Source organism: Pteropus medius, unplaced genomic scaffold, assembly GCF_902729225.1.
Source record: "Pteropus medius unplaced genomic scaffold, Ma_sr-lr_union100, whole genome shotgun sequence".
Lineage (NCBI taxonomy): Eukaryota > Metazoa > Chordata > Mammalia > Chiroptera > Pteropodidae > Pteropus > Pteropus medius.
The window spans coordinates 4,127,284-4,139,440 of NW_024349804.1; the positions used below are offsets into that span (position 1 = coordinate 4,127,284).

The 12,157-nt window shown below is 34.7% G+C and overlaps 1 protein-coding gene and 1 pseudogene across 4 annotated transcripts in view; one reads left to right on the top strand and one right to left on the bottom strand.

Annotated features, from left to right (window-relative positions):
• Positions 1-12,157, bottom strand: part of SLIT2 (slit guidance ligand 2) — a 322,457-nt gene that overhangs the window by 213,107 nt on the left and 97,193 nt on the right. The gene's annotated exons all lie outside the window — the stretch shown is intronic.
• On the top strand, positions 6,582-6,700 carry LOC120583040 (uncharacterized; annotated as a pseudogene).

Consider the following 12,157-nt stretch of genomic DNA (forward strand, 5'->3'; position numbering starts at 1 on the left):
AAATTACTTAAAGGAAGTTTTCCAGATTCCAGCAAAGACCCAGGGCAGAGTAGGTGTTCAAATTTTACGTTGAATTTATTTGCATTGATTTTTTTTTTGCTTGACTAAAATTAAAGTCATTACGGTGAAACCTCCTCATTAACTTGTTCTAGTGGCATCTATTCTGAGCACTACAATATAGAGGATTGTCGTGGTTTACCTCAAACACATATAATCATTTTCAATTATCTTTTTTTAAAAAAGGCCAAAAGTTGTGTTTGGAAATTTCTTTTTCCTGGGGGCTATTGAGAAGCTTTAATCTGAGTCAGTATGTTAAATTAATAGCCTTAGAAATGCTCTTGCATCTCTCTGCCCAACACCCTCCCTACTCTATCTATTTTTCTATCTCATTGCACTATTTAGAAAATCTGAAAAATTAATAATACAGAGCTAGATGATATATATAAGTGGTTTCAGTTTAGCTAAAAAGTCCCACCACAAGTTCCTCAGCATCAAGAATCACGTTTAGAGAACTACATAAAACAAGGGGGAAAAAGTTGACAAGGAAGACTTCTTATTGTATATAACTATCAAGTTTTCAAGAATGGAGAAAGAGAGAAAGCGTGAAATAGAGTAGTGTTATGTCTTCCTTTACAAACCAATCAATCTTTAAAATAAAACCAAGAGAAATGTTGTGTCCAGGGTAGGCCACTGAAAGAAGCTCCGAGCCTTGTTACTTCTCCCGGTAAGAATGGGCTGAACGGATCCAGCCATAAGTTTCCCTTGACAGGATCAATCTGCTTTCTGCAGAGATAATGACTAAATCCAGCTATGACAAAGAAGGAACCATATTTAAAGCCCATTCTTTCTTCATCCCAAACACTGATGGCAAAAATTGGAGTAAATTGGAGTAGGGGGCAATGAAATGAACATAGCAGAAGTCTTTAACGACCTGAGCTATTCGAGGCATATAGAAAATTTTCAGGAGAAATAAATGATAAAATCTTTCGCCTCGGAACTTTTCTGAATCAGTCAAGAGGATAACAGAGAAATAATATGTACAGATATAAATATATTTTATTTGGAGTTATAGGCTATGCTCCAGATATTTTCTGAGACTTAAAAGTGTATCAAATGCTTCTTTAATTGGTTTAAAATAAATATTTGCATTAATTTCTTCAGCTTCTTATCTCTATATACTGGAGCTGAACACAGTACTACACAGTTTTATAAGAAGCTTTGAGACAAATGGTTCTCTGGATATATTCTACTTGAAACTACGTATTGTCTGTTATTTTCTCAATCAGATGAACATTTTTATTAAGTTAGAGAGGGGCTCCCTGATTCTGCCATAATGAGAAACATCTCAAGGACCTTCCCTAAAAGAATAAAACACCTTTCAACTTATGCCTTGGCATAGAGTAGGCACTCAATAAATATTTTCTTGAAAGAGCAATTCCTGAGATAACATTTTTGGATGTGATTTTGGGCTGTATTTTCTTACTTAAAAAAACTGAACAACTTATTTACTGGGGATTCATTGGATTTCAAAATACGAAATGGCATTTCATGATCTAAATACAGCTTATGAAACACTGAAATGCTATGCCGCTCCACGCTCTTGCTTATAGGTCAGCTCAGTTCTTCTTGTATCCTATTTATCCACTCCTTCAAATACCTCCTGAGCTCCTACCTTCATTGTCAGAGGCATGCACATGCAGTGAAAGATGACAGGAAAACTAACAGCTATTATTTTGCCTGCACAGCATTTTCCCCCAACATCACATAACGATTGTGGCGGGACCATCAATTACAGTCCTCATCTACCACTCAGCTTCCAGAATGGTCACCTGACCCAGGCCTAGCCAATCTTAATATTCTACTCTTTTCCACGGTGATTTGTCAAGGAGCGGAAATTATGGCCAACCAAGGCTAATCATATTCCTCCTAGAAACATTTGATAAATGCATTTGGGAGGAAGAAAGGCTCCATTATTCTGCCATAATGAAAAACCACGTAAGGTAAGAGCTGTGAATGGCAATCTTATATACAATGTGTTGAGAACCTGTTTAAGAATGCAGTAAACAGAAGGAAATAGAATAAAGAATGAGGGGAAAAGAAGAAGGAAAAGAAAAAGAACAGGGGCGTAGAGACAGAGAGGGAAGGAGGATGGATGAGACTGAGGATGAGAATAGACACAGGGGCTAAGAACAGACACATCATTTTTTAGCTTCTGGTTCAGACATATCTAAAGCCAGCCATCCCCTAGACTTCCATGTCAAATAAGCCAATGAATTACGGAATAAACTAGTTAAAATTATTTTTCGATACTTGCAATTGAACGAGTCCTGCCTTATACAGTCTTCGACCTCAAGATTAAGACACATCTGCACATAGCTAATTACAGTTATTTTGCCTTTTATTGTGAAAGTTAAAAAAGTTCTATTCCATAGGAAAATACCAAGGGCAACTCACAGGCCTTCAGTCAGAACTGGAGAAGATGGGCAGCCTCTACATAAGATGTGGGTGAAAGGCACTTGAATGAGCATTCCAAGTGGAGGGATGAAGGTGAGTAAAAGGCAGCGTGTTAGGTATTATTCATTCAACGACCCAATCGCCACTTGCATTTCCTTCTCCTTAGCCATCTTCCAGGTAAGGACAGCCATGAAAGAGTCTCGGCCAATGAAATGTGAGCCAAACTGCTGGTAGAGTTTCTGAGAAAACTTTTATTTTACAGAGATTGAGAGAGAGAGAGAGAGAGAGGGGGGGGAGGAGGAAAAAAAAAAAGACACAAGATAGCACCATCCTTATTTTTGCCCCTTTCTTCTTCACCCTTTCCTTTGCCTGGAATATGGATAAAAAGTTGGAGATTCAGCAGCCATTCTGTGAACATGAGGCGACAATCAATATACTATAGCCAATATACTAGAGATCAGTGGTCCCCAATCTTTTTGGTATCAGGGATCAGTGCTTCTATGAGAATCTAATACCTGATGATCTGAGGTAGAGCTGAGGCCGTGATGCTAGCTTTGGGGAGCAGCTGCAGATACAGATGACACTCTACGCACTTGCCAGCTACTCCCCTCCTGCTGTGCAGCCCAGTTCCTAACAGGCCATGGACCAGTACCAGTCCTCGGCCTAGGGGTTGGGGATGCCTACTCTACATGGTGCAGCAGAGAGGCAAGAAAAGCTTAGGGCCCTGAAGTCATCGCTGAGGAGTTACACTAACCCTAAACTGCCTATCTACTTCTAGACCTTTTTATAAACATATCAACAGTTTAAGACTCAGCAAACTGTATATTCTGTGACATGAATCATTCCTAACTGATATGGGGATGTAGAAGATCACAGAGCATAAATGAAAAAGAAAATCAGAGTTAACATCCAGCAGTTAAACACTTACAGGATGTACAAATGTCTGTTATGAATAGTTGGCATCTACGATGAACCTGTTTAGTTATATGATTTGAGAATGACCACTCAGATTAACGAAAAGTTTAGGCAACTGAGAAGTATGAAGCAGTAAGAGTTGAAGTTGGAAAGAAACTGGGAATAAATTGTGGTGGACCTGAGTATAGCTTTACTTCACAGAGAACATATACCATTTCTGCATATGTAGAGATGAAACATGCTATATTGGTGAGTTAATTTCATGCAATAGTGAGAAGAGCTATCCGAAATTCTTACATTAGCATGTAACACTAGAGGAACTTCACCGTATACTGCAGTTAACAGTTTGATTTTGTGACCTCCTAGTACCTCAATCCACCCCTGAAAGTTTATTTTAAAAATTAATTTAAGAGTATTTGGGTTATAAAATTCACAGCCTACAATTAGTTATTAGATCATTGAAAACACCTGGCTTCTCACAGGAGCTATTTGCTTCCACTGGCTAATTTACATATTTGAGAGAGAGAAAATGAAGTTTGAGCTTTTCTCAAAATAACCTTCAGAACAGGAAAATGTCTTACATGAAACAATTTTAAATATAATTACACAAAATGGCAGTTAAGTTATTAAGCATACAAATTTTACAATTAAAGAAAAATATTAACTAGAAAGGAAACTATTAGATGATGGTTATTGTCTGATTTTTAGGTTATACAACTTAATTTGACTTGGATTTTTTAAAGAATTTCTTATTCTTAATTATCTGCTAAAATAAGAAACTGGTCAATTAAGTGTTTTTTTTTCATCTTTGAGGTGAACTAGTAAGTGAATAGTCCAGCCATCCTAAAATGCAGACCCTTTATTTTTCAATTATTTGAACCATTATTGGAAATGAATGCTTACACATACTTGCATAAGTGCAGTCAGACAGAACACAGAAAGCTGGCTTCCTTGATGCATTGCTCCATTTGCAAACACTCCATGGGGCACAAATGCTGCATCCTGGTATTTCTCTGAGTGTAAAGCTTGCTTTTCAGAATAAATCATTTGCACACAAGCTGACAGGCATAATACCCTGATGGACGAGAGCAAAGACCAACTTTGCCTTCCTTGTTTCTTTCAAGTTGAAAAATCAATTGAAGATGGCCTTTCTGATCTGATTTTTTTTGACACATATACAAGAAAATAACTTTCCCTGTTGCTAACTTAAAATAGACACTGGAAAACACTACTTCAAAATATGTTTGCAATTTTTCAAGCAAAAACAGTTTTTCCTCCATCTTTCACAATTCACAGCATCTTTTTCAAGACAGCAATATTTCTACCTCATTAAAAACATTATTCTATAATGACCTTTTCTCTTATAATTTGTTGTAGGAAAATACATGTTTCCTAGTTTTTTTTTTCTATCAACTTTTATGTTTAAATAGTCTCTTTCTGGATCCTTATTGAAGTGAACTGATTTCCTTATTCATAAAGCTTCTGCACAGGAAGTTTGTGTAGCTGTTCATAGATTTCTTTCTTTCTTTCTTTTTTTTTTTGAAGGGGGGTCGTCTTTCTGGAAGACCTTTCATTTTATTGACTGTAGTTTATTATTATTTGTATTGTTATCATTAACTTACTCCAGGAATACATTGCTGTGTTATAAGAATTTACCCAAACAGAAAGCCCGGTGGAAAACAGGTGGTCCTACTTTTATTCATTATCAGGGGACAGAAGTGAAACTCAAGGACAGAGACAAAAGTAAGCAAATGTAGATGCGAATTCTTCTCAAGTTCATATTCTTATCTGCAAAAATAATTATGGTAAGGAAGACACACTACTATCATTTAAATTATCACTGCAGATTAATGAAATATATCTTTATTTTGTTTTGTTTGGGTTTCCAAATGGCATTCTGGCTTAATCGTATTTTTTTTGTTGTTGTTATAAATGTTAAAGATCATACACATGTTTCAAATTAAGAAAATGACAAATCACAAATATTTGTATTCTCTTATTTTAATGTCATGACTGTTTAGTCTACATTCTTTTTTTTTTGCATGAGAGTCACTGTAAATTACTCATTTAATAATATTTTTAATTAGACATCTGAAGCAGAATCTAGTTCTAGGGTTTATTTTTATTTCATGGCTTTTATTATGGTTTAATAGAACATAAGTGCTGTTATTGTTTCAGTATTAAGGTGTACTTAACCTACAGACTGAGTCCCAAAGTGATTTATAAACATTAAAATCTCTCTTTTAAATATTTTTATTCCTCCTGGAAAATAAATTTTAAAGGAAACATTTTAATATTATGAAAAATAACACTGTAATATTTAAGTTATATAATCGCAGTGTATGGTTAAAATAAGTTAATTTATAAAAAACAGGAAATCAAAACCTTTAAGATTAAGTTTCAAGAAAAATAAACACTTATGCATATATATTTTAGACAGTTTAAATATTTAAAAAGTCTATTTTTTAAGAAAATATACACACTGCTGGGGACTGAGAAAAGATACAGATTATGAACAAAATTAAAAGAATTAAAACATAGCATTCTCAGAATATGAAAATTAATTTAACTGAAATATATATAATCCACATCAAAATTATGACAATTTGCATATCACCTTAGAAAATTAAACCAAGAAAAACAAGCTCTTCGGTTTTTGTTGTTTTGTTGGTTTTTTTTTGCATTTTTCTCAGGATCCAATAAAAGCATTCAGAGTCTGCCATTTCTCAACATACTTATTACATTCTCTCCAGATTTTGCTCCATGTTCTTATCATGGTATTGTCCCACTACTCTCAACCACCCTTTACTCCCTGACTCCAAGCCCCATCAAAGTTTTTAAGTTAGGTGAATAGATCTGGCTTTAATAAGATCTTTTAAATTTTCAAGTGAAATCGGTATGGTCTTTGTTCTGATCCAGTCTCACAGAGTGTAGTCATAGGCTCTCTCACCTACCTCCAGGAAGACATCATCTATTGTGAGCGAAGAGGAAGAGGTAGAGAGAGAGGAGAAGGCTATGCTCATTAGGCTGTCCCCTGGAAAGTACTTTTAATCAGGAAAAACCAGTCATTTAGTCAATATTTCTTTCTTAATGTAGTGTAGCAGAATCAAACAAGAGACAAAATAAAATAAAATAAAATGAAGTAGAAAAGAAAAAATATCATGAATGGTGTATCCTGAATCAGATTTAAAATCACTTTAAATTTCTGAATAGTCTATGGCCATGCCACCCTGAACGTGCTCAATCTCCTCTGATCTGGGAAGCTAAGCAGGGTCGGGCCTGGTTAGTACTTAGATGGGAGACCATCTAGGAAGACCAGGTGCTGTAGGAGTTTAAAAAAAAAAAAAAGTTTCTGAATAAATTTATTAATAAAAATGTTTAAAGATATCTAATATTTCTCATTCAAAAATGCTTTTCTGTTGTAGGATCTTTAAAAGTTCAGTATTGCATTTTAATGCGATGTACATTCAACAGGAAAGACCAAAGTTTTCAATGCACTGGTACTTAGTTACTAACATTTTTATAAATTTGGATTTAATACTACCACTGACGTTAACAAAGTGACTTGCACAAGCTCTATAAAGACCCTGAAATCTAGAAATTTAAATGCTCTGTTCTCCAATTTGAGCTTTATTTTTTAAAATATTAAATTAAATATTTTAGAATTTTAAGGGTAAAAGCACAGTTAATTGATTTTTTTCTTTTTAAAAACATTCCCCCCCATTTTGAACGATGACCTTACTACTACCACATGTCAATTCAGATTGATTAGTTGTAAGCTCAGATGTCAATCAAACCATAAAGGCCCAATGTTTCTGAAAACATCTTCCTTCTTGGCTTGGAGTTCGTAAAATACTAAAAGGGGAAATATTCACTTGTACAGTACAGGAAAGTACATCCGCCATAGCCCAGGTCTATGTAACAATTCAGTGCTGGATACAACTGACATTTCTCCCTTGTAAGAAAAAATATCTTTAATTCTAATAAAAAAGAAATATAACGTAAATAATACTTTCCCTAAATATTTATTATGGACTTAGTTTTATTAAACGAAATTGTGTTGCAAAATTCAGTCTGTGGTTTTTGAATTTATTTTTAAAAATCTTTTAGGTTCTTCTACTGTAAGAATATAACTGCCGGCTTTGTATATATTGAGAGTCCGATGCATATTTGCTGATTAATTGGTTGATTGGTTGGATGTATATAGATACATGAATGAAGGGATGGGCGGACGGACAGATGGATAGATGGTTGGATGGAAAGATCAATGAATGATGAATGGATGATAGATGGAAGAAGGGAAAGAAATGAGGGAGGAAGAAAAGGGAGGGAGGAGGGGAGGAAGGAAGCCCTCCTATGAAACCTAATATATAAAGCATATATACCTGGAGTGAATCTAGATGAAGAGGATATGATGTTCTTCAGGAAGGTCCTGCGGTTCTTTTGGACATAGTGTGAATGACTCACCTAAACCTTTATATTAATAAAAGGAGGTTAAAATAAATAATCTGTAAAAATTAAGAATAGCCTCTTAAGGTAACTGTCAAATACTGAACATGATTATTATTTGTGAATCAGCTCTGATTAACAATTATTAAGAACTTTGATACAAAATGAGAATAAATACATTTTTTACATAATAAGTAATAGCTGTTTAATGTTGGGCAAGTTCCTGAAATTTTCCATTCTTCAACTGCTGTGTTTACAAAATAGGGATATAGCTCACAGATGACTGTAAAAATTAGAGTTCATACATTCAATGTGTTTAGAACAATGACTGGCACCCAGTAAGCAATCAATAAATGGTATCCATAAAAAAAAAAAAAAAAAGATCATTCCTTGCAACTGTGATTGCTTTAAAGGGCATAGTATATACCACAAATAGTTCTTAGTAAATTACATTAACAAATCTAACTTCTCTATTTTATAAATCCTGGTTTTAACTTATCACATATACTTCAATTTACACAGTTTTTACAATTTTGTTGGATTTTTCTACTACTTTTCTACTACTTTGAGGCACTGTGTTGCCCATAAAGTAGATGGTAAAGAAATCGAAGTTATTTTCCTTAAAAGTTCGCTGTACAAAAAAAAAAACCATTTGATAAATACAATAAGTGACATTTGATAAACATTAAAATTTACAAATTATTTTCATACTGAGTAGAAAAAGCCTGTTTTACAAAACAAGAATAAAATCACTATCTTTATTTTATAAAAGAGGGCCCTGAGGTCCTGGCAGTTTAAACAACCTACCCAAGGTCATAGAACTTTCAGAATTTGGGGATTTACTTTCACTGAAGGCGCATTCATAAAAATAAATATTATACCATTCGAGAATTCTTTTTTTTCTTTCCTTCTTTCTTTCTTCCTTCTTCTTTCCTTTTTAAAAAATAACCTGTCAAAAGGAAGGCTTATATCTCTAATTTGGATTCTTGAGGCTCTCCTCATATTAAAGCTCTCCCCCACAATTGCCTGGGATGAAATGGGGTGCGGGGTGAAACCATTTAGAAGTTCCACGGGGAAGATAAAGCCAAAGTGTGAAATGCCTTCCCTCTCACTGTCAGACGCATCTAAAACTCTCTCTAATGTATAAGCGACCCTCTCCTCAGCTCTCTGCACAGAAGAAATAAAACTAAAGGCAGTTGATTAATATCTGTCGACTTTTGTTTTAGTCAGAGGATTTAAAACGAAAGAGTTCATAACATTTTCCTAACCATGTGTACCTTCCAGTGGAGCCAGATTAAAGTGAAGACAGGGGATGAGCAGAGTTCTGTCAGAAGACTGGGAGCTAGAGGAGAAGATGAAGAACCTTCGGTCCTCATTTTTACACCTAAGCACTTCACATTTCTCCTCTGTGTCGTCACTGAACATTCTTCTCACCAATTACATCTTCACGCCCTTTCTGAAGTGCAGTCCCATTCTTGAGAGCATCTTCTTGTTTCACCTGCTCATTCTAGTAAGCCATCTCCGTCCCACCATGATAAATCTACTTCCTGCTTAAAGTCTTTATAGGCCTGTTAAACACAAGGTTAGCTAACTGCCAGATAAGTCACAGCTGCCTCCACAAAAACAAAACAAACAAAACAAAACAAAACAAAATAACAAAGAAAAACCACCTGGCAAGCACTGGCTTCATGAGTATTGTTTGGTTGGTTTGTTTTGGTTTGTTTTGTTTTGTTTTTGAGAGAGAAGTATGTATGGATTTTATTAGTGCTTAGAAAGCCATCTCTCATTTCATCATTACAAAAGCCAATGGACTTGGCAGTTCATCAAAAAGTTAAACATAGAATTAGAATATGATCGGGCAATTCCACTCCTAAGTATATATCCAAAAGAATTAAAAGCAAGGCCTTGAAGATGTTTTTCAAATACAGTAAATGACATTAATTCAAGATTTCCCAGGACCTCGTCTTTGCTTGTATTCGTATGCTCGGTTCAAGCCCAGAACATTGCTTGCCCAGAGCCTACTCTCCTTAGACTAAGAAACATTATCCTTGCTGCTATGGACTCTTATCTCTCTCCCTTTACTGTATGTATCTTCTTGATTACCACAAATGCAATCTCCTACCATATGAATCTGAACACTCTGTCTATAATTAATAAGTCTTTTATAGATCTCCTCTTTATCTAGCAAGGTGGCATGTGAGTGAGTACCTCAATCTACCATGAAAGGCCCTTTGTGACACTGGCTCCATGGACTGAACCAGAAACCTCTTCCGATTCACCAAAATACATCATTCGTTGGTTATGTGGAGCTGCTCACCAATCCACCTGTGCCTCTGAACCAGCCTGAAATCTCCATCCTTCTTTCTGGACCAGGTAAACACATCCTTCTTGACCCTCCTGAAATGTCACCTCCACAGTAAAGCTTTCCATGCTTCCCAAAATAACAAAGAAAAACCACATCATACCCTGCCTCCACAATGATCACAGCAGATTATAATGACTTCTATCATTGTGATTTTCATGAGTAGGAATCCTGTAGGGGCACAGACCATGTCTTAACTTATCTTCACATCTCTCAACTGTGGGCTTGACACATATGGTCCTCGAAGATTCAGAGTATTTTTCCTGGTTTCTATGAAGATATCGGAATACCTATTGATCCTTATCTATTTCTGTTAAGAACTCAAACACGTGGCCCAATTTTACAGAAACTTTAATTGTGCTCTAGCTGTTGTGGTTGTCGTTTTTCACATAGTGTTTATATTCTTTAGGACACTATTGATTTGCACGATCTGAATTCCTGGCGATCATGTTTATGTACTCTGACAGTGACTACTTCATAGGCCATCAGAGATATCGCCTCTTCCTGTATTAATGAAGAAGTTAGAAGTTTAGTGCAATCCTATATCCTCTGGAATTAGAAATGACTGGGAGGAGTCTGAATATAATTAACTTCAATAAGCATGAGGTCCTCAATTTGTAAAACAAGACAAGTGCCACTTAAGTCTTAAGGCCATTCCCAGCAATGAATGAGGTAGAATATGTAAAGCACCTTAGAGACAGATTGTCTCACACAGAGTAAGTACCTGAGATCTTTCTCTCATCTCTTCCTTGATAATTATTCCAAATTCAACACATTAAGCTTATTTTGATAGTCCACCCGCCTTACCAATTTAAATTCACATGAAAATCAGATTCCCACCCTGATGACAATGAAAACACTAGATTTCCATTCACTACAGTAATCTGTCGTCCACAATTAATTGTTCTGCATTAGAAATGTAATGGATACATGCTTCAACAGGTAGCAACATGCCTCCGCTTTGCTCCCAGCACACTATGTAGTAAAACCAGTCTGACTGCTTTATCTATCTGAGATATAACTTACCTCGACTAAAAAAATTTCATCAGCAAATGACAAGCAGATCCAAAGATCTATCCTGAGGGATACTTAGGCTTAAGAGATAACGAAGAAATGAAAATATAAAGGGATATATCTGATCTTTTTGACCAATGATTTAAATTCTTAAGAAACAACATAATGAATAAATTCAAATAGTAACCAACCATAGCTCACATGGGTTTTTAAAAATGAAAATTAACATAATGAATAACCTTAAAATATATTTCTGTGACAACTAAAATCCAAGTATCAGATATAATTATTTAAATAAATATGTTACGAAAAATTATTCAAATAAATTTAAATGTACATAATAGAGAAGTTTCAATATCTAACAACTGATTTAATCTATATGCTACACCAGCTGACAGTTGTCAAAGGATTATATTAATATTATATAATTAAAATTAAAGACCATCAGAATTGGAAAATAAACTGGGAAGAGTAAACTGTTAGGAGACCAAAGTCTAACTAATTTTAAATTTAGGTAACATATATCTGATGATAGCCTGCCTTTCACACAATGCAGAGTACAATTTTCTTTCTTGTCCTATATCACAGACATACAATTTCTTACTACTTGTAACAACAACAAAAAAAAAACTATGAAGGCTACCTAGTTCTACTTTTAAAAAAAGAATCTGTTTTTTAAAGCTAGTAATGGTATATAGGTATTATGTAGTAGCATATATTTAAGTCATGCATGTTGATATAATATTACCATATTATACTTCAGAGGAGTTAAAAATTTAAACTATAGTAGAAAAAAATATATTGAAATGATTTTAATTTTTAATTTGCTGTTAAAGTGACTTAAGGAGAAAATGACTTGCTAGCAAAGCCAAATAAGAGCAATTGAATCAGTATCATAAACATAACACCAATTTTATATTCCAAAAGCCTCTCAAGACTAAAACGAATGTAACCAAGGGGGAA